At 40.1% G+C, this 23,008-nt stretch overlaps 1 protein-coding gene across 5 annotated transcripts in view; it reads left to right on the forward strand.

Annotated features, from left to right (window-relative positions):
* inpp5a (inositol polyphosphate-5-phosphatase A) overlaps nucleotides 1-23,008 on the forward strand; it is a 135,192-nt gene that overhangs the window by 49,022 nt on the left and 63,162 nt on the right. The gene's annotated exons all lie outside the window — the stretch shown is intronic.

The raw sequence follows: 23,008 nt of genomic DNA on the forward strand, positions 1-23,008 counted from the left end.
TAATGAAAGTAAGTTTTAATACAGCTGAAGCAATGGATACACGGCCTCAAATTGTATTGGCCCTAAATAAGAGAAATTAAAAAACTTTGTAATTAATTTTTTGTCCAGTTTTGAAGACTTGCGGTATCTAATGGAATAGTATAATGCAATTTCCTCTGAAAGATGCATATTAATATATTATTGCTCTCATTTATTAAATTCCTATTCCTGTACACATCAATAACAAATATTACTATCTATCTATATAAATGATATATGCAGATTTAATAGCAACTTTGATGTCTTTCACTTATTTGTTCCACAGCTTAACAGCTATATAGGTTTTGGCCTCTTGGTGGAGCCAAATACTCAAATCTGACACTAGTAGCTGCAGATTTGAGTCAATTTCTCTCCATCCTTTGGTGTAAATGTTAGTTTGCAAATGCAGGGTTATGGCTGATACCTCACTGACAGACTGTGGGTACAGTATGTCAGGCATTTTTACATTACTAAGACATTATGTAGAGAAAAAGACCACAGAATAACATTCATGTGGTCCCACTTTGAGTTTTGGCTGTATTAGTTCTCTTTGTATTATCACCACGCTGCACTGCACCGACACAAATGCTCATAAATCACAGCACCCACTGAGTCACATTTGCTCTTTTTAAAAAAATATTACAAACATTGGCCTTTGGAAAATATAATTATCTGCCATTTCAAATAAGCGTGGATAATATCCCAGCATTATGAGCTGTTTATTTAATGGTGTTTGCCTATAGATTAACCTTTTTGTTGTATTTTCATTTTCATCAAATAGACATGGCAGTTTGTGCATCTCTTTGTGAATCAGTCAGTGGAAAAACACCTGATGTGCTTTCTATGATGTTGATATTGAAATCCTGGCAACAGTAAATATGTATAGACTCTCCAGTCTTTCTCACACAGGGCTTGCCATTTAGCTTTGATGAAATCACCCATATTTGTTTTCTCAATATTCGATCCCACCCCCCCATGCTCCGGGGATAATTGTTTGTTGTCTGCCCCGTCTGTCAATTATTGGATAGTGGGAACACTCTTCTTTCTTCAAAGCTTCTACTTTGGATAAGTGTGTGTTTTATAGGGTTTTTATAGGCAGTTATGTGTGTGAAGTTTCATTGAAAATAGACCATAGCTGTAGTGATGCACTGAGTTTACGCTAAAGTAGTCAGATTGTTTACATGCCTCCAGTGAGAGGGTATATGAGTGTGTGTGTGTGTGTGAGGAATGTGAAGGAGAGGAATCTGAGAGACCCTGTTTTGCAAAACAACACAAGTTTAATCAGTAGCTAATCACAAATCCCAGAAAACTTAAGGTTCATGACATTCTTTTTGATTTTTTTTAAAAAAATTTGTCCTATGTGATTTAAATTTTGTGTCTTTGAGTTGTGGTTTGTTGAATTAAATGCGATTGGTTTGTGGGAAATTGTGTTTGTGTGTGTTATGCAGAAAAAAAACTTAATAAGAATGTAATAAACATATAACCCCATATCAAAAAATAGTGAATTAATGGACTTTTAATGTGTATTTTAAATGGATAAACCAAATCCTTTTTAAAGTTTTGAAAGTCTGAAGTGAGTTGTCATATAGTCAGAAAGGTAAACCTGTTAATGGAATACGTGTGTGTTGCCCTTAAATCCAACCTGCTTAGAGATAATATGAAAGGCAATGTAGTGGCGAGAGAAAGCTGTAGCCTTGTTTGTTTTTTTTGGAAATTTCATGATGTTTAAATGCTATATGAAGCACCTCAATACTAAATCTGAACCATGACAAGTATGTGTGTGAGCTGGAGCTTTTTTTTTCTCCTCCCAGTGGAAGGTATCAGTGATGTGGGGAGAAGCTTGACTGACACGTACCCCCTATGGCCGAGCCTGGGCCTGGTGTTTTACAGCCCTGTTAAGGTATACAGCAGGTAAAATGTCAATTAGGAAGGCCCGCCCCGATAACTCAACTCCCAATCCACTTGTTTTTCGCCATTAATATTTATCGTGGGCCTGGCCCTGAAGCTGCAGCCCATGTCCTCTGAACTGATGTGCGCTAATGTTACTGCTTCCTCTCTGTGGTGCTGTGCAGCTTAACGCAAAACAAAACCTAAACCTGCACAAACGCACGCACGCACGCGCGCCACTGTCAGACGGTCTAATCAAGCTATCCACATGCACAGTGACTCACGGAGGCACACACCGCCTCGTCAGCCCTTAGTTGTTCCAGGGCATTTTAATGGGAAATTAAAGGCATCCCTCATGTCTGTGGTCTGCAGGACAGGAGTGAGAGCAGCAGTAGAGGATAAATCAGGCTCTGACGCTTGACAGGACATTGTTGTCCCCTTTTACCCTGTGCCTGTGTGTTCATGCATGTGTATGTGTGTAAATGTACAGTACTCGTAAGAGTTTTTGCCCTTGGACAAAGTGCCACAGTATGCAAACACTTTTGTCTGTATCATTAATGGAAACCACCATCCATCCATTCATCCATTAGGTAGGCCACTTAACCATGCTCTAAACGGTCAAAGGTGTTGTGCGTGTTTACAATTTTTGAGTTTATCTTGGATTCTGATCTTGGACAATAGCTTATTTTAGTTCACGCACACTGCAAATGGTATTGGGGCTGGTGTGAGCACATTATTTTACATTATTTGAAGTAAATGTGAAATAGGTTGCACTTTATAAAAACATTCCTCTAAGATTATCAGATCACTAGAGGAAGACTAGGTGGCATAAAAGGGGATGAAAGTGAATTTGATTAAACTTTATTTATAAAGCGCAAATTCACAACAGTCATCTCAAGACAATTTACATAATAAAGTCAAGACTATACATGTAAATAGAGGAAACCCTACAATTCCCCCTTGAGCAAGCTATAGGCAACAGTGGAGATGAAAAACTCTATTTTAACAGAAGAAACCTCCAGCAGAACCAGGTGGGCAGCCATCTATCTGCCTTGACCAGTTGGGGTAAGTGGAAAGTAGTGGGGAAAAAAATAAAGCATCAACAAAACATTGGGCAGGTTGGTAGGACCAGTAGCTGCACACTGGAAAACACACAGCTCCAAGGTGGCATATCTCCAAAGTTGTTCGATCCAAAGTAACTATTTTGTTTGACAGCATATTTCTTATATTTTTAGGCCCAAATACATTTAATTTTAAAAGTAGGAAATTATAGGACATCCAGGCCTTTATGTCTTTAAGGGATGCTGGAAGTTTGACTAATTGGTTATTATCTTCTGGTTTCACAGATAAATATAGAAAATGAAATTAAATATTGGTATCATCTGCATAGCAGTGGAAAGTTATGGAATGTTTCCTAATATTGTTGCCTAGAGGTGACGTATACAGAATGAAAAGTATTGGTCTTAACACAGAGCCCTGTGGAACTCCATAACTAACATTTGTGCATATAGAACATTCATCATTAACATGAACAAATAGGAATCTGACAGATATGATTCAAACCAAGACAGTGCGGTTCCTTTAATTCCAAATTCATGTGGTGTCTAGTAGGATGAGTATAGACACAAGTCCATTATCTGAATGGCAAAAATGACGATATCTGGTCACAGACACCTTGAGTGCAATCAATAAAAAAGCTTAAACATTCAGGATGTCTTCTAGGTTTTTATTTTCTTGCAAGAGACAAGTACATCAACAGAGTTTCAAATCTCCATTCAATGCAGTTCTAAACTTTATGGCTCGCACATTAGTTTTATATCTCTCTGTTACTGGGCATTACACTCTCCACCCTCAGGTTACTGCTCCCACACCTTCATTCTGATAACCTTTTCCCTAACACTTGATAAAAACATGTAAGTATGGAGTGGCACTGGCTCTGGGATAGTCTGTTGTTTTTATATACATACGTGTGTGTGTGTGTGTGTATGAAAAAAAACTAATCTTGGAGCACTTTTGCAAATACTTGAAGACAAAACGTGTTTATCAGGCACCGTTGGTTAAAACTCTTAACGCGTCCACTGAGTACAAGTTACCATTATAACTAGAGAAAACACAGGCATTAATATCTAATCAAACTTGATTAATCATAGTTGATTTTCCATCAACAGCCATGAGAAGGTTGTTTTTTGGCTTTCACCAGTGATGTTTCTGTACTGTTATGTACTCTAAAGCCTGACGAGAAACCTTCCGACAAGTTATTTCTGTACAAGTGGTCAAATAATTAGTTTGCAACTACTTTTTCAAGGATTTTAGCAATAAACGGGAGATTGGATATTAGTCTATAATTAGCTGAATAACCTGGATCAAGACAAGGTTTTTTTAAGTATAGGTTTGATTACAGCAGCACTTATAGGCCTTTGGTACATAGCCAGCTTCTAAAGACAGATTGCTCAATTCTAATATGAATGTGTCTATTAAAGGTAAAACATCTTTAAGCTATTTGGTTGAAGCAAAGAAGCAATGTTGAAGTTAGATCAGAAAGGTCTGAATGGGTAAAAAGCCATCTAAGGTAACTTTATAATACTTAGTTTAGTAAATAAGAAATGAACGGATGTTGTGTACAGTAGAGATGATGCAGACAGACGACTGGAGAAACTCAAGTAAAAAGGAGAATGAAAACCTCTATCGGGATTTGATTTTGTTCAATAAATGGGGTTTGATACATTGGGAATAGAAAAGAATTCCCCCCCTTGTAGGTTTTCACCTTTCTTACCCACATTGACTCATGGTGGATTTAATTTGTCTTTTTAGACAAAAATGTACAAGAAGATGCTGTACAAATGCAACGTGTTGCCAGGGTTATTCAGCTGTCAGACCTTTACGGTACATTGATAAAGAGAAAAGAGGACATTAAATCTCAGCTACAAATTGTCAGAAGGCATAAGGAGATTCTAAATTCAAGTGAAGGACGTTTCTAAGGCCTGATGAGTCCAAAATTGAGCTTTTTGGCCATCAGTCTAGGTGATATGACTGATAAAGATCCTGGGCTGCGGTTGTTGTTGGTGTGTGTGTGTGTGTGTGTGTGTGTGTGTGTGTGTGTATAGTTTCCCCCATCTAAGCTGCTAAAGCTTGTAACTCCTTCAGAGGAGTCAAAGGTGTCTTAGTGACCTCCCTCACTACTCTCTTATTTATGCACAGTCACTCAGGTTTTGCCTGATCTAGGCAGATTTATGCATGTGCCATATTTCTTCCATTTGCCAATGATGAACTTACTGCGCTCCAAAAGACATTTAATGACTACAAAATGTTATTTTATCCAACCGCTTACTTCTGCTTTCCAAAAGTTGAGTTGATTAGAGGGATTTTTTTCTTTATTGTGCAGATTTTCGCCAGGGTACTAACTAACCAGTATACTCACCTTCCAGATGCAGGTGTGTTTATACTTCAGTCCTTCAAACACGTTCAGTGTCCTCAAGTGATCTCCACTTAACTAATTGTTTGGGGGTGCGCCAGTGATGATTTAGGTTAATCCTTTGGAGTAATTCTTTTTTTTTTTTTTAATAAAAAGTGTTACTGTTAAATTAAAATTTTTGTCCAAAAAGCCAAAATAAATCACCCATGTTTTAGTTTGAATGTTGTAGTAAAATAATCCCTGTAAATAAAGGCGGGGCCAGGGGGTGTGGCCTGAGGTAACACCCCCAAAATCCAATTGGCCATCCCACATCCCACCCCTTTCCACCTGTGACAAGGTGGTAGATACCTGCTGTAAAACTTTCAGCACAAGGAGACCTTAGCAAATCTGAAGCTGAAATAAATGATTATTATAGATACAATTGTATCATCTACATTTGTGATTTTATAGATTTTGTCACATTACAATTTTGTGGCAGTTGCAACTGATCTTTATTCTGTTTATTATTATGTTATGTTATGTTTTTGAGATTTCTTACACGAAACAAACACTTTATAAACACACTGTTAGCATTTTAATATACAATTTATGATTTTCACAAAGGTTTTTAGTGGGCCACCCATTTAAGGACTTTTGCCCCATTCTGGCTACCCCAATAAAAATGTCTGATTCACCCCGGCATATAAGATAGACCAATAACATGCTACATAAGAACAATACCTTTTTAAGACGGAAATGTATGAAATGTATGACTTCATGACAGCTGAGCTCAACTTAACATAAATGTGGGTCTCAGATGGCAATTGGGAAGTTCCATTGTTTTGGTGTATCAAGAGAGAATGGATCAGACTCAGATCAGGTTGTTGTTTGCAAGCATTCACTTGTGATTTTTTTTACTTGGCAAAATATCTGTTAAATATAGAACAAGCCCATACAGGTGAAGCAAGGGCTGTTTACAAAGCACAAGACGCTGAGTTTTTATTGAGTGTTTGTTCCTGAAAAGAGAGAAGTTCCTGGTTTGACCACCAACGCAACCACATATTGACCAAGGCATAGAAACCCCATCCTCAGTTTTTCATTGTAAGGCTTTCAGCCAACTGATTAACAAATGGTTTATCAGCTAAATTCTTAATGTTTGCCTTCCCCTCCCTCCTGATCTTTGTTCAGTAGAGCAGCTCTGTCACTAGCTGCCAGGGGCACAGCTTCCATCGGCTACAGAGGTGAGTCTTTAATTCTCCTCGAAGAAGCGTGCTGTAATGTAATCAACAGTATCGCTCTGCTTGGCCAGGAATTTATGGACACTTAGTGTCCCTCTGTGCTGACAGGGGCCTCAGCATGAGTGTGTTTATGATATTGCATAGGAATGCATGTTGCACATATTTATTACCCTTTTTTTTGCACTGCATCCTATATAACTGCTCTGTTCCATCTTTTTATGATGAATCCAAACCTGGTTGCATATAGAGATTATAAACTTTACAGATAAAGTGGGGTTCTAAAGAAGACAGAACCCAGTGTGTTGGTCTTACACACAGGTTAATTAGCAGGAGCAGCCTTCCTCCTCTCTTCTCCACCTCTTTCAGCCCTGTGTCTAAAAAGACCACATCAGGCATATAAGCAGGTTAAAATATTGCAAAGTAAATCTAGAAGAACTCTTATTTCAATATGGTGAGAAGTATGGCACTGAGTGAAGACACTTGAATGGAGTATATGTCAGCTTGGTAATATTGCCAAGCCGTAACTCTGCATGGCCATCACTCATACTCAGGGCAGACGTAAGTGTACACACAAGTCAAACACACACCTTTGCAAGCGCACGTTTTGAAAAACACACCCACACTCTGGACATGTGTTGAGCGACAATCAATGAATCTGCCATCAGATGTGAGTTATGAGACAGAGAGAGTGGGCATTCCCCGTGTGAAATTATTTTGACCGAAAATGTAGATATAATTAATGGATTGTGTAAAGACGTGGGGAAATTGATGCATTTATTACAAGGGAGCAAGTCTGGGGGAACTGAGCCTTTCACCCTCCTGGATCATCAGTGCACTGTACATGGGTCTGCTCTCTCTCACACACACCAAGCTTCTCCTCATAAGCAGCGCTCTGATAAAGTGTTTACCAGCGCAGGTGTGTTTGGATGGGATGTAGCCAGGGGAAGTAAATCAGCTGTGCTAGAGGTGGAGGTTGTGTTGTCCTGTGGAGGCTGAGATGTTGTGGTGGTGTGTGTGTGTGTGTGTGTGTGTGTGTGTTTGTGGGGTCTCCAGCCACAGATAATGATGTGATTCCAGCATGAGGCAGGCTGGGTGTACCTCACCACCGTCCATTATGATGTGCGTGGCCCCAGCCACTGAGGGGGCAGAGTGAAGGTGAGCCTGTCATATCGATCTTTTTAGTGCTAAAATATGAGCCACTTTACTCTGCTCCCTGGCGCAGTGATGTGAAAAATAATAACTCGGACCCAAATTAAAAATATTGATCGCTTAGGAGGTGTTGAGAGCAAATAAACACCCTCTGAAGGATTTTTATCCCCCCCCTCCCCACCTCTTACCCTTCCTTTTTCAGTCGTGTCCCACCCCGCCCTAGTCAGGAATGGTGGTGAGCTGAACTGCACGATATCGTACCATGTTGTTGCTGAGTAGTCTTCATAACCGACCAGGCTCTTGATGCGCCTTATTGTTCGCAAACACAAATCAGCACGCAAGCATCTTTTCAGGTTCTCTCTAACACTGATTGATTGGGTGGAGGATTGATGATTGATGTGGCATTAGCTCAGCTCCATTCAGGAACCCCCACTCCACCCCTCCCGAGTCATACTTTTTTGCACATCTGAGTTCGAAATTTGTTTTTTGTTTTTATTTCCCTTCTGGCGTAACTGATGAGCTGACACTGGGCCATCAAATAAGTGGGAAAAAAACTCCCATAAAGTTAATTTTATTGCCTGATCCATGCAATTGTGTGCGACCGGGATGTGTCCTCTGGTCAGCTCCTGATAAATGGCTGCGCCGGGCGGGCAGGAATAGAAATGAGAGGGGAGAGGCCAGGCAAAGGGAGCCAGAGTCCCGCCGCTCCCACCTGGTATTGAACAATTTTTGACACGCTCAAAATTTGTATTCTGATATAAGAGGGAGGTGTTCCATTTAGTTTGATGATAAAAGCTGTCATGTGTCCCAGTCAATTGAATGTTACGACACCCACTTAAGCTCATACATCCATAGAAGGTTAATATCTTCACATCTTAAATAGCGTACGTCAGATTGTCCGGAGTCTTCTAAGAAAATAAAATACTGTACATCTAAATGCTGTCATTACATTTGGCCGTCATGGTTCCCGCAGTATTGATTGTCCACAAGGACGTTTGTTCTGTTTGATGGCGAAGGTGGGATAAATAGATATTTGATGGAGCATGGGGAGTGGGCCTGGACCAGTATCTGGAGTGCTGTGTCATTGGGGATGAGAGCCTGGCAGAGAGTCACACGCTGCCTGTTGACATCAGTGGAAGAGTGCAGGGCTCGAGCTGGTGATATCTCTAGTTCCCTACTTCAGCTGGGTCCTCGTGCTGAAAGCTCAGTCCTGTCTGCTTGTTTCAGCCCCTACTCTTTTGTGTGTGTGTGTGTTTAAGCCTGCGTGTCTACATGCATGTATGTCTGTGCCGCATTACTGATAGTCTATTGGGTAATTTCCAACCAGCACTTTGTCCAAATTTCCATATTGATTCTTCCCCCACCACTGGCTGTAGCAGCTTCATTTGCATGGGCTAGCTAACCCAAGCGGTCAGTGGCCATTATATTCCCATTAGCTAATCTCTCCGCTTTGATTTCCATAATCCTCTTGTCTATTGAGAGCCTTCACAGCTCTCACAGTCCCACTCTCCAAGGAGAAAAAGACCCCCACCCCACCCACCCAAGACACTTAACTCTTTCAAAGTCTGTACATGCATCCTATAGACACACATATGTATATTTAAACACTGCAGTGATATCTATATTGGGCCAAATTGTGAATTATAGTGATATTTGTTGCCCGTGATGGAAGCATTCTCATCTTTACTTAAAGCTACAGTGAATCAGGGGTGGTTGATCATCACCCAGTTACCCGGGGCCAGCGGTTTGATCCCTGTTCCTCCTGTCAGTCTGTTGAATTGCCTTTTGGGCAACACACTGAATCCCAAGTTGCTCTTGGTGGGTGAGATGAATGCCTGGCATGGCAGCTCCACTGTGTGTGTGTGTGTGTGTGTTTGCATTTGTTAAGTTCTGCTGAAGTTCAAATGGCATTATCCAGGGAGGTGTAGGGCAAGAGTAACTTGAAAAGCCGCTTGTTACAACTGAGGTATGCAGAAGATCATCTCTGAGAGCACAACACATCAAACCTTGAAGCAGATGGGCTACAGCAGCAAAAGACAACACCAGATGTAACTCCTGTTAGTTAAGAACAGGAAACTGAGTCTACAATTCGCAAAGGCTAACCAAGAGAAAATTGGAAAATGCTGCCAGGTCTTATGAGTCTTAATTTCTGGTGCAACATTCAGAATTTAGCATAAACAGCATTCAAGCATCGATCCATCCTTCCTTGTACCAATTATTCAGGTTGATGATGATTATGATGTAATGGTGCCAGGGCACACTTTAGGCCCCCAGTACCTATTTAAATTGTTTAAATGCCACAGCCTACCTATTGTTGCTGACCATGTGCCTTCCTTTATGGTAGCAGTATGCCCATCTCTGTGGGCTACTGTCATGAAGATATCGTAAAGTAATTTCAAACTGGTTTTGTGAACATGACAATGAGTTCACTGTACTCATGTACTCTTAATCCAATAGAGCATCTTTAAGATGCGGTAAAATGATGGGAGATTCCCATCATAGATGTACATTTAACAAATCTGCAGCAACTGCATCATGTTGTCATGTCAATATGGAGCAAGATCACTAAAGAATGTTTCCAAGAGGTTGTTGATTCCATGCCACAAATTAAGATAGTCCTTAAGGCAAAATGGGTGCAACCTGGTAAAAGCAAATGTACTTAATAAAGTGGCATATGAGTATAAATATATTTTTAGTTGAAATATTTTTATCTTAACATAGAGAGGTTTTGTTGTTGCTTCCTGTTGGGTCTGACTCATTAAACAGCACTGCCAGCTGTACAGAGATATTCTCTTCCAAAAATTAGTCTTGTCCTTCCAACAGAGAGAAATTCAATTAATTCTGCTTGATTAGTAACGTCTGGAGCTTTATTGTAATTTGATAATAAAGATTAGGTAAGGTGGTGGCCAGAATGGGGCAGAGCGGGGGAGGGGGAGCCCTGGGTAAAGCACAGTGGGTTGAGCAGATGAGAGATTTCCTCTGCACATGACTGAGCACTAGCAGTTGCACATTGCAGAAAAAGTATCATTAATAGCATTTTAACACTGCTTAATGTGGATCAAGCAGTAGCGACAATTAAATAGTGTACTGCTGGATATTTACATTATAGCTTGGACATTGCTATAAATGATAACAACTGTAAAAATAATGTTGAGTATTTATATTTAAATTCAAAAGCAAATGCACTTCTGTATACGTAACAAATACAAAAGTTTTGGTGGCAGTTCCGATTCAGTGAGAACGGTTCATGAAAATTGAACGATGTATTCATTGAATGCGTTTTGTGCCAGAACAGTGGGCGAGAGCAACAAGCACTGTTCTGAGGAGAGCGGGAAAACGTACATGCCTGTCTGTAGAGAGCCAGGAGATTTCAGTATAAAGTCCTAGTGGACATTTACATTTTATTTACTGAGTAGAGGTGTGTGTGGAAGGGTTCTTAGTGTTTTTACTTGTTTGTGTTTAATTCCCTCGGCTGAAAACCGGCGCCTAATGCTTGCCAATAAAATACAGCAATGCAGATCGGCCGGGATGCCTCCTGTATCTTCACTGTATCTCCATCTCAGGTTGTCAACCGCCCCAAGAGGAAACATCCACTCAAACATCCCAAATTGACTTTAATCACTCTCAGCAGAGTTCTCGCCGAGCGATTGCTTCCATTGATTAAAGAAGACCTAACACCTACTACTCCACCCTTGACACCCCCTTCCGCTCCAAATGAGTTGATAATTAATAAGGGCTTGCTCTGCAGCCACTAGTCAACAGACAGCATGATGGATCGAAGCGCTTGGATGCAAACCAACACAATGCCAAGCTTGTCACCGGCCCTCTGAAAGGCCCCTGGGTGTCCTTTACCCTGCATGATCAGGCATGCACAGGAGCTTCTACCTTGCTAATTAAATACCCACAGGCTGTCCTTGTTCAGTATTGGTATGTGTTTATTAATTCATGGTGCTGCATCACTCAGGCTTAGGTTTCACTTGCAAAAGAGAAAAGACACTAAAGAATGTCCCCTCCTCTGAATTCTCTTTGAATCTGTACTAGACTTGCACCTACATTCTGGTTGGATGTGGAAGATTACAATGGTGCACATAAGATTTGTGTGAATCTGATTATTATTATTGTAATTTCTCCGAAGTGGTCACACACACCACTGTCGGACATTTGCTGTAGGGCTGCCAAATAATTGCAGCTCTATGCGATTTACTCTGTCACCGAGGTGCTTCAACACCTGCATCACAAAATAATTGTCATGTCGGAGCTGTCTGATGGACATCTCCATCCCTGCGTTCTCACGGACTTAAGTAACCAGGTTAAAGTTGGCTAAAGCTGGTTTCTTAATGATCATGTGAAACGGAAAAAGCTGGTTTTTGAAATATCGGGTAGGGGATTCTGATTCTGATTCTAATCATCCTTCTCCAACTGCACATTTGTATAACAAAAGGCTGCAGAAAGTAACAGTAAAGGAGAAATCATTAACTGGGTGATGCCACAGAAAATTTACTGAAATAATGTGCCTTGTAGATATATAAATAAGTCAATTTCCCCTGCTGATTTTTAAAATTCAGATGGTTCCTGTTGTGTATAAGCTGTGTCTCATTTTTTTTTTTTTTTTTTGCCTTCCCCCCCGTGCTGTCACTTTGCCGGACATGAACACACACGAAAAGAAAAATCAGAAACTAAAATCTTTGTGCCAGGCTTCCAAAATAAGTCAGAGGTGGAGAAGACAGCAGATTACTCCTCTGCTGCATGTATACGCGGATTTCCAGTATCCTGGTTACTTAAGTGCATGTGAACGCAAACCATGATGGACCTATACAACTGTGCTAATCGCTTTCCTTTGTTTTGTCAACACCTGTGAGACTGGGACATTTTCCACGGAGGAAAAGTGTGTTAGCTGTTTCATTAGGCCGACTCTGGGCGTCACACGATGGACTGTTTGTCACCATCGGTAGTTAATGTAACTGTTGTCGGTTTCGTTTTCCATTTCATGGGGAAAATGTTAAAACAGACAGTAGAGAGTTCATGACGGTAGGTTCAATCTTAGTTACAGTTACGGCAGGAAATGTGGCACCTAAGCAGTACAACTGGTGATCTGGTCTAAGAGGGGTGGAGGGTCGCTGGCTGTAAGGCTGTCATAATACCAACTAACAATGTGATCATTTAATTTGCTTTTCACTTACATACTTACACACTACGCATGAGACAGGACCCCAGACACACACACACACACACACACACACACACACACAGCAGGACAAGGTTAACGTTGGGCCCCATTTATTTCACTTTTACAATGACTCTAAATAGCCTTTCAAAAGTCGGGTGAGGAGGGAGACAAAAATAATCGAATCACACAATTACTGCTGGGCTTCATTCTATAGTTAAGTGCATTTTTATTGTGTAACGTTTCTTTTCCCCCACCCTACACCCTCGTCCCCCCCTTCCAACCCCCTCTATTTTTCCTGCCTCCCTCAGCAAGCATTCTCTCCCTGCCACTTTTCATCTAATATAACCATAATTGGGTTTAGTTGTACAAATCAGATTTCAGCAATTGGGTTATCTTCTTCTGAAAGTGGAGAGGTCTGTGGACCGGCATGGGTAGAGAGTTAATCTGCCTTTGTTAAGCCCTACTTTCGGTGGCTACAGCAGCAACATCGGGGTTGTGCCAGTTAAAGCGTTTTACCTGTCGCTGTAGACATGCCTCATGATTTACCCACCTCTTCAGGGAAAAAAGACCTCACCCCCTCCCCAGCACACACACACACACACACACGCATTGTACACATCCACCTACTCTTCTTTTCTGTGCTTCTCCTCAGGCAAATAATAACATTTGAATCAAGCATTAACAGGCTTAATTACTTTAAAATTGTCATTTTAATTTACACTGATATAGTATTGATCACACAAGCAGAGATTAAGGCTCTCAGTGGAGTGCTTGATTTGGAATTAAACAGGGCCTGGTCCTTCTGGGGCCCGCTTGGCCTGTCCTGCCACAGCCAGAAGAGGAATGACATCCTCCCCCTAATGAACTAGCAGCATGCGCAGACATGAATTTCTGGCCTCACTGGAGAAGGAGGGAAATAATGGGGTTTAGGGAGTGATGGCGGGTTATTCATTCACTGCCATGCACCAATTCTCCTGTGATTCATCCCCAGGCCCCCAGACCACTGCTGCCTGTTTGCCTGCCACATTCAGCTTGACTGACCTTTCTCCCGTCTAAATGTGTACATATATATATATTCCCTCCTCCTGTGGGAGCACCATGCCCCATGCCAGGTATCATGTACAGAAGTAGGGAGGAGCACAGGAGAGTGATGGGGTGAGGAAGGGAGCAGGGGTGAGACACCTGCAGCAAGCCACTAGCCTCTAATCTAAAACACCCCCCTCGGTGGTAGAAGTGCTGGTCCGTGATTCCTCCTCTCATCCTAGCTCACTGGCTCGGTCTGAAAACCATGACACATTCTTGGGGAATCGATCGCCTCAGTCAAGCCTGGTGTCACGCGCGGCTGGTTAATATCAGGGGGAAAAAATGTTACATTAAACCTTAAAAAAAATCTCTATCCTGTGTAAAGAAAGCACATGGCTGCTGTGGTCAGTGCTGTGTTTGGCAGTAATAGCACTAGAAAGAGCATTTCTGCTTAAATAATCACACTCCACAAAAGTGCTTTTAATGACTGACTTAGAGTGAGGGGCCCATTAAGAAGCAGATATTGTAAGCACACACAGGATTGAAGAGGATTTCATTTGCTTTACGTGACACAAAACATTTTCCCTGAAAATGATTCTACAACTTTACAGTACATGTTTTATACATTATTACTGTGTCTACTATTTGCAGTCAGGAAGACATTCAATGTTCAACTATAGGGCTTGGTAATATGGATGTAATATTATGGAAGTACTCCATGGCATTTGTAAATGTTTTCAGTTATGATTAACTCGTGATTAAATGACGAACAAAAATACTGTCAATACTTTAACACATCAGTTAAAGACAGTATTGCCATAAAGCGGTCCTGCTTAGTGATTTGTAAATTCTATAAATTCATTTCCATGTATAGCTACTAAATTACAAATTCCATAACTCTAAATATTGTCATATTACACACACCTATTGAAGCTGGACAGTGCATGATGCAGAAACAATTAATAAAATAAAAAGCAGAAAAGAAAATTGCTCCTGTGTTGAACAAAGCAAATGAATACATTGCAGTGTTAACTATTAGCCTGCATTATGGCAATAACGTCTTATTACAGGTGTAGTCAACACGTTTGTTTTGTGTGCTCTACTTTACAGTCAAACTTTGTTGTTTCCCTCCACTTTGTGCTGTGTGCAGCTTTACAAATGATTTATGACTGCAAGTACACATTATGAAATCTGACTGTGATGGATTTGGGGCAGTCGAAACCAAACTCGACACCATGTTTGTCCTTGAGCCGGTTGTCTTCCAGCGTTGCCTAAAATGGCCAAAAGGTACCAGAGTAGATTGAAATGGGCCGGGAGAATTGTTTGCGAGGCCCTTATTTGATTGCATTACTTACACCTACATGTTGCGAGGTGAAAACCATCTTTGCAATGAAGGCTAAAAAAAACCCAACAACAACCCCTTTTCTCTCAGCTGGCAACATCCCGTGACGGATATCGAGATGTCTCCAATACTCATAATGGACTTGGCTAGGCCCGGGGTGGCTGGGCTTGGGCCTTCTACTCCACTTTGTCATCCAATCACCTTATTCTAATGCTATGGCATTGTTTAGTCAACCAGCCGTCCATTTACATCAAGCCATAACCACACAGCCACACCACAGAAGCACTTAATAGAATTAGCAGGTATTGTGCAGCACATTTTAAACACATAGGGCATTTTAAGCACACACACTCAGTCACTCCTCCTTTCCTCCCTTGGCTGATGATCCCTCGCTTGCTGTCAGAGTAATGGCATCACAAGCTCTCTAAACAGTGCCTGCCTTTCTTCTTTAACTTTTAGAACTCTATATCCTGCCCACTGTGGACAGTTGTTTTTTCAGATCTTCAAATGGGCAACCAATATTGTTGTCATGTTTATGTTGTGTACTACATATTAATAGCCTATAAAGCACATTTGTTGCATTATTAAATCTTTTTTTCACTTGGTCTTCATTAGGAAATAGGAAGCCAAAGCTCTGGACTGTAACAGTTGGTTAACGATAGGGCTCATAATTTCCTAATCTGATTTCTGGGGAATGTTTGCATGTCTGTTCATCTGGGCAGCATATAAATAGACATACAAAAATTAGGCTGCCACATAGCCAGGAATTTGCAGTCACTTGCCTCCTCTTGCCGTTGACTGAATTAGGTTGTTTTTTTTCTTTTTTGCCAGTCCTCAAAATTGAAATACCATCTTTTCAAGCTAATTTATCTCTCATGCTTCCCACTTTTTTTTTTTTTTTAATTAACAAGAGAACAAATTTACATCATATAAACTCCAAATTGTCTGAAGTCCTTATTTTCTAATGTTATAAAATGTGGAACGTGTACGTTAATGTTCAATGACTCATGTAATTTGTCGGGGCAATGAGCCAATCCCTTTGTCCTCAAAGCTACCACTCCCTGTTAAACTATTACCTATAAAAACAGCCATACACTCGAAGCTGGAGGGTGTGTTCTGACCACAGTAATCACGAGAGGCTTCCTCCTTCTCTCGTTCCTCAGCAAATTGATTTTTGTTAGGAAAATTAATGCACTCGCTCTGAGGTTGTGGAGGTCAGAGGTAGATGGGCTTTTGCAGATGAAGGGCGGTGCTCTGCAAACAGAAAGGCAATGTACAGCTACAGGACCTTAACTTTGCCCTCAAAGAAACAATCTGTTTTTTGTTTTTTTTTGTTGTTGTTTTTTTTTGAGGGTGTCGTGCACAATAACGTATGATATATTGTCTTTGCAGATGCCTTAAACAAAACAGTGATTGATCAAGAAAATATATAGGCCCATTTATTGACTACACCCATTCACCCCAGTGTTGGATTTACTGCCCTGTTTTATGTTGTATGTTCTACTGTTTGTTGTCTTTTCAGCAGGTTCACATCAAAATTTGACAATTCATGACAATTCTTTTGAAATTGGAACATCTTTTCATGTAGCACATTAAACTATTATCAGTTGCAACAATACAATGTACATATATAACTATAATATGTTTAAAAGTCGAACTACAGAAGAGTCTCTTTCTGACCCTGAGGACATATTTAAGTGTTATCTTATAAAGGTGTAAAGCAAAGCATAACCGTGTCTCCGTAATGCTTCCCAAGTTGGAACCAATCTAACACAAAGGGTGCTCTAGTCAGCAGGGTTCCTGCACGAGTTCAAGCCACAATGGCACCGCTGTGTGCGCCAAGCTGGAGCTAATTGGCAACTCATTAAAGAACCTACTAATTAGATTGGATGTTATGATTAAAGCCCGTAATTTTAACTGCCTAATTAAATTTCTCAGAAGAAACAAAAGCTCTTTTTAAAACATGCATTGGCTTACTGGAAATGGAGCGTTTCTTGGAATGCTGAGTCACAGAACACTGAACTTTTTTTTTTTTTTTGTGAATATAGTATCTTTAGGAGTGTACATTCTCCTCGGGAGTGTAATTGTTGATATAGTGTCCAGTCACACACAAAATAACCGAACAACTGTCTAATCGAGCGATTCCAAATTAGAACGCATGCTGACTTCCTTAATAAATTGTGGAAATTGGTCATAGTCGGTGCAGTGAAACAAAAGCTCAACAGACTGTTTTGCAACACACATAAGATGGCATTCTAGTTGCTCTTTGTGGCCCTTTATTTGTCTATTGCAAATTTAAAGACCAGTGCTCGCCAATGATGTGTGTTATGTAAAATTCCCAGATGGTTGATATTCTCCATGCTAAACCTGGCTAAGCTTGTCTTCATATTAGCAAAACCCCCTAAAACCAAGATCTTTAGTGAGTTGATTCTGCTTTTTGAGCAGCGACCTTCATCCATTCAGACTATTTACATTTTATTGTATTTGAATATCATTTTTATTGCATTAAGAAGTAGACCAACATGCCGAACGATTTACTCTATAGCCTGTGCTGTAAATAACGGGTTTCATACAAATCTGTCCTTCCACGATTTTTATGGAAGTACCTTTTTGTGACTGTTGCTGATTTCCCTACAACTTTTTTAAAAAAAACAGTATTGTTATGCATGTTGCAAAGTTGCACCATATTGTTTGTTTGTGCACGAGCAGATACTCCTGGAGGGAAGATATTAAACAACACAATGCATCAACAATAACACAATTAAAACTAATCTGATCATTAAAATGTCTTAAACTTAAAAGCCGCATCAGCTTGGGTATTTCAAATTTTCCATTTAAGATCCATATAGAGTTCTGTGGGGATAGAGTTCTATGTATGGAGTCACTGAATAGAGTAAGTCTGTCAAAATCTGTTCAAAAGAAAGTGGCACCTGCCTATCACGGACTCTTATTTGGTCTCACGTGTAACAGATGCACTTGCGAATTCTGCTCTAGTTCAACCCAGTGATATACAATACAGTACCACCTGGTCATCTGTGGAGCTCTCAAAGAGGCGACCCAGGAGACTTGTTGGGCCCCTCCAAATCCTCTTTTCTCCCGACATTTCTGTGCGTGTGATATTTACAGGAGAGCAGACGTGGGTTTGCTGCCACTCTTGACCCTGGCACAGGATCTCTGTCTCAGGACTCTTTTAAAAAGGGGCCACAGGAAAGGCTGGATGCTGTGATTGTACGGATTAAAAGAAAACATCTGCGTTATAAAAAAAAAAAAAAAAAAAAAAAAATCCTCTGTTCACTCTTTTTTATTTATTATTATAATAATACAATAAGAGGGAAAAAACCATGACATAATTTCTTGTTATCTAAAAAGCTGAGACTGCATTTACATTTGCTTTTCATGCCGCGTCCATGTGCTCTTAAGGGCGATGCACTGGAGTATAACTAAGCTAGCATGGAGGATATCCAACCATTTAAATCAAGCCTCTGGGAATTTTACATAACACATCATTGGTGAGCATTGGTTTTTACATAAAGACAAAGAAGGCCACAAAGAGCCACCGGACGGGCGTCTTAGCCTGAGACAAGCCGCTGCGTGTGTTTTTGCAGACTCCTCTAAAGCTTCACGGTCCTGTGGTCACTGTTGTGCTCCGAGAAAGCCTCTGCTCATACCCAGACAGCACACAGACAAAAAGCTGCTTATTTTTTTTTTTTATTCATTGAGAAGGGGAAAAAAATATTTTTCTGAACGCGACCTCAAAACTGAGCTGAACTGAACTGAACCCGCTCCTCTGATGGGTTGACATCTTGGTTTGATCTTCAGATGAGTGCTGCCCAGTCTCTGAGCTCCAACGAGATACTGTAGACTGCCATCGGTTGTCCCTGTCCTGTGGAAGCTTTCATTTTTTTTTTATAGATGTTTCACAAGATGGGTTATGATCTAGGCGATGTTGCCTTCATTTAGGAAGAGTTGTGTTTGCACTAAGGGAGGAGGAAGGGCTCTTGATGCAGACAAATTGGAATTTTCCTGATAAATTCTTCTCACAAGTCACAAAGTAATGCTTTTAAGATGCAACAAACTAATATATTTCATTATGGGACTCTGCAATAGAGCTGTATCTCATTGGGTTGTCAAGGATGCCACTTTGTCACTGCAAGGCCACATGAGACAGGAGTGTGGGACAGAGACAGAATTAACGCTGCTTCTGGACAAAAGCTGACTGATTACTTTTCTCGCTGACATCACAGCTCTGACAGCTCTGCTCAGTATCCTTAAGGAGAGCTGAGTTTCCTTAATACTTACGATTTAACATTGAAAGTCGTTGGTCACACTACCCCAGATGTTGACATGCATGTGTGCACATGTGCAAATGTTTAAGGTAAAGAAGGCAAAGAAACAAATTGTGCATTTAGGGAATTTACAGTAAAAACTTTTCAAACTTCTTCAGAGTTTTCTTTTAACCACAGCGATCAGTTAAAGTGATATTGCTTTCATTCTTCCTATCGCTTGTATGATCTTAATTCAATCAATTATTTCACAAATGAGACCACATGAATAGGCGCAGTATTAAATCAGATAATAATGTAGATTGATGAACAGTCTATGACAACATTAGCGGCCTTTCCAAAATGAAGAGATGGACCGAAAAAAAATCAATGAGCACAGAGACTTGTCATTTGCATGGGTCTCTTTCCCTAATGGGAATACTTTTACAGACAGGGAATTACAAGTTGAAATATTCTTTTTGATTATTGGACATCCATAGCCAAATATGATTTACATTAATGAGCATAAGTATATTAAAGGCATTTTATCCCCCAGCATCTGAAACAATTGAATAATGGCTCTGGCATCCAAGCAGCTGCTTGAGAAAATAGAGAGGAGGTAATGTCACTTTAATTACTAATGGATACCTCAATTGTTCAGCCTTTGATTTTTCATCTTTGGGAACAGTTTAATAAGGCAAATATTCATCATCTTCATATCCTCTTTTAAAATGATGATTCTATCAAGCAAAGAGAGTGTAGTTATTTAAAGAAAGTGGCCTGTTACCAAGCCAAGCCTCCAAGATCAACGGTTTATTTGAAGATTGCTTTCAAAAGATTATTTTCCTGTGAAGAAAGAAGAAAAGTCTTTTCATGCCCAATTTCAGATGCCTGATACACTTAAGGTTGAAAAGTTGACCTTGTTAGTAGAGACATATGCTGTATAATTTCCTTTTAGAACCGTAATTGTCCCCCATATTGCTCTTCACTGTTTGTCATTGAATGAATGTTACATCCTGTTTTTGTTGTTCTTGTGTCTTGATTAAATTGTGCACTGCAGTATTTTTGACCTGAGCTTTATTATGAACAACCCAGCTGTGTGTAAATCATTGGGATGGGTGACCTTAAAAGTGCTCGGCTTTCTTTTCTAAAGTACTCTAGTCAACAACAGCTCACCAGAGCATGAGACATTGCAGAGCGGCGTTTGCCATGCTGTTTAATTACCTCTTGAGAAGTTGATTTATTTCACAATATACTTCAGATGATATAATAATGACAAACAACAGGCTGTAAAGGTTTTTCTGAACAGTTTTAAGATCATCATTTCTTTTCAGTTTTTCATGACATGCAAGGAGAATTTCTACTTAGGCCTGTACAGTCCATAAAAAGCACAGTATAACCCAGCACGACCTCAGCAGATCTTATAAGTTAAACACTTGATATAGTTATGTTTGCGTTCTTTCGGCAGATTTAAAATAGTCTAAAGTGAAATCAATTTATTGATTAAAATAAATTAATAAATTTGTTGCATTGGGGCGAAAAAAATCTACAAAAATCAACCCAGGTTTTCTAGTGTTGGATAACTTTTTTGTTATCTTGTACTCAACCTGCTGCTGATATGTAGGTTCTAGTTGCCCTCACCATGCCTCCTCCATTTAATTTATTTTCACCATGCATTTATGAATAGTGCCATGCGATGGACTATTTTGCCCAGCTCTATTAAGAGGTCAGCATCAGCACAGGCCTCACAGGTGTAATCCCATTACTCCGATTCTCTGTTTTTATGTGCTCGTTAAAAGCTGCTGAAGTAGCAACATGCTATTAGTAAATATGCAGCTAGAATATTTATGGTCATTCATTCTCTTAGAACAGAGCTTTGCTAACCTTACTGGACTGCAGAAATCATGGATTGAATTTCATTTAGATTTTTATTATTTAATGAGAATTGTAGGCATTTACCGTATCTTTTCTACAAATGTGCAGTATGTATCTCAACACATTTCTTTCTTATTGCTTTATCAGAAGACATTTATTCAAATGATCATCTTTAATAATAGAAAGGAGGTGCTATTAGTTTGTGTATCGACCAATTTTTACAAAGTTACCAAAGTTTTCTATCTGGATTATGCTGAGAAAGCTAATAATGTGTCCTGGAGCAAAAACGAAAGCCCTGGCATTATAAAGAAGCTATTTTAAAGTCTGAGTCAGATCAAGTATACTTGTATTCACTTTTCGTTTTTGTTGAATGTCATTGCTGTGATGGTTTTATTGCTTTAGACCTTTCTGCCGGGCAGGTTAGAGCAGCGACTACAGGACAGATGAGCGTGGCAGGAAATTGGCAGATGCAAGCATCCATTTCACTGCTAATTAGGGGGTCCAGAAGCCCACCAACTGACAGGGTTCAACTAGGCAATGTAGTGCCTGCCAGCTCCCATCCCGTGCGCTTTATAAAACGCTCTTTAATTCCCCAGCACAATATTATTAACTTTGTAAGTGGATGAACACAATGGACAAGCAATTTAATTAACTTCTACCATTGAATGTTGGAGGGGAGACTAAATGAAATTAATGCACAATATTTCCCAGGGAGGCAGCCAACCTTGGGAGTGGGTCTGGATTGTTGGCAGGTCAGGCGCTGGCTGTGGGTTTGGCCAATTATGCCTTGTTTAGACCCATCCATAATATTTTCCTCAAAAGAAAATAAAATCAGTGGTTTTGAGATCAATCATGGGCGTATGTCGCTCTGCATTGTGGGGGATTTTAGAATAATGAAGTGGAAGCCTGGAAACACTGTGCCAAGAGCCCTCAGAAACTACAGAGCTAAAATACAGGTAGCATGAATGATCCATACAGCAGTGTGGGTTCGCTTGAAATAGAAAATCAATAAATGGATGGAATTTGGGAAATGTAGCAAATACAGAGTGCTCTGACTGATGACCCAGAAGTGACACTGTCGGTCCACGTTGATCCAGATTGACATGTCAACTATTGTATGGATAACTATGAAATTTTGTAGAGATGTTCCGCAGAGGATATACATATCTTGATGTCTTTGAACATCCCCTGACTTTTCTTGCAACACCAGCAGTTTGAACATGTTGTTTTTAATAAAATGTCTCATGATATATTGGAGAACTTGCCGTTTGCCTATTGTGATCTGCACATCTTTCCTGACTTCGCCTCTAGTGCCTCCATAAGAAGAAGACAAATCCGAGTAACCACCAGGAGTCTGAAATTTAGAATTTAGACTGAAGTGGTTCAAAAACCAAAGAATTTAGCTTTTACAGTATTTACATTTTTTCTTTAAATACAGCATGTTATTTTGAGAAGAAATATGATTAGAATCTTACCTGAATGCGAAGAGCTACTGTCAAGCCGTCCTGTGACCCTGACTCTCAGACTTCCACTTATTTCTGCTTGATTAGTAGGTTTTATAGCATTTGTAATTATTGTAATTTTATAATAATTATGCACCTGCAGTGTTGTGGCAGAGCAGATTTAGGGAGGGAGCGCCAGAGCAAAGTAGATTGA

Source organism: Channa argus, chromosome 1 (assembly GCF_033026475.1).
Source record: "Channa argus isolate prfri chromosome 1, Channa argus male v1.0, whole genome shotgun sequence".
In the NCBI taxonomy this organism is placed as follows: domain Eukaryota; kingdom Metazoa; phylum Chordata; class Actinopteri; order Anabantiformes; family Channidae; genus Channa; species Channa argus.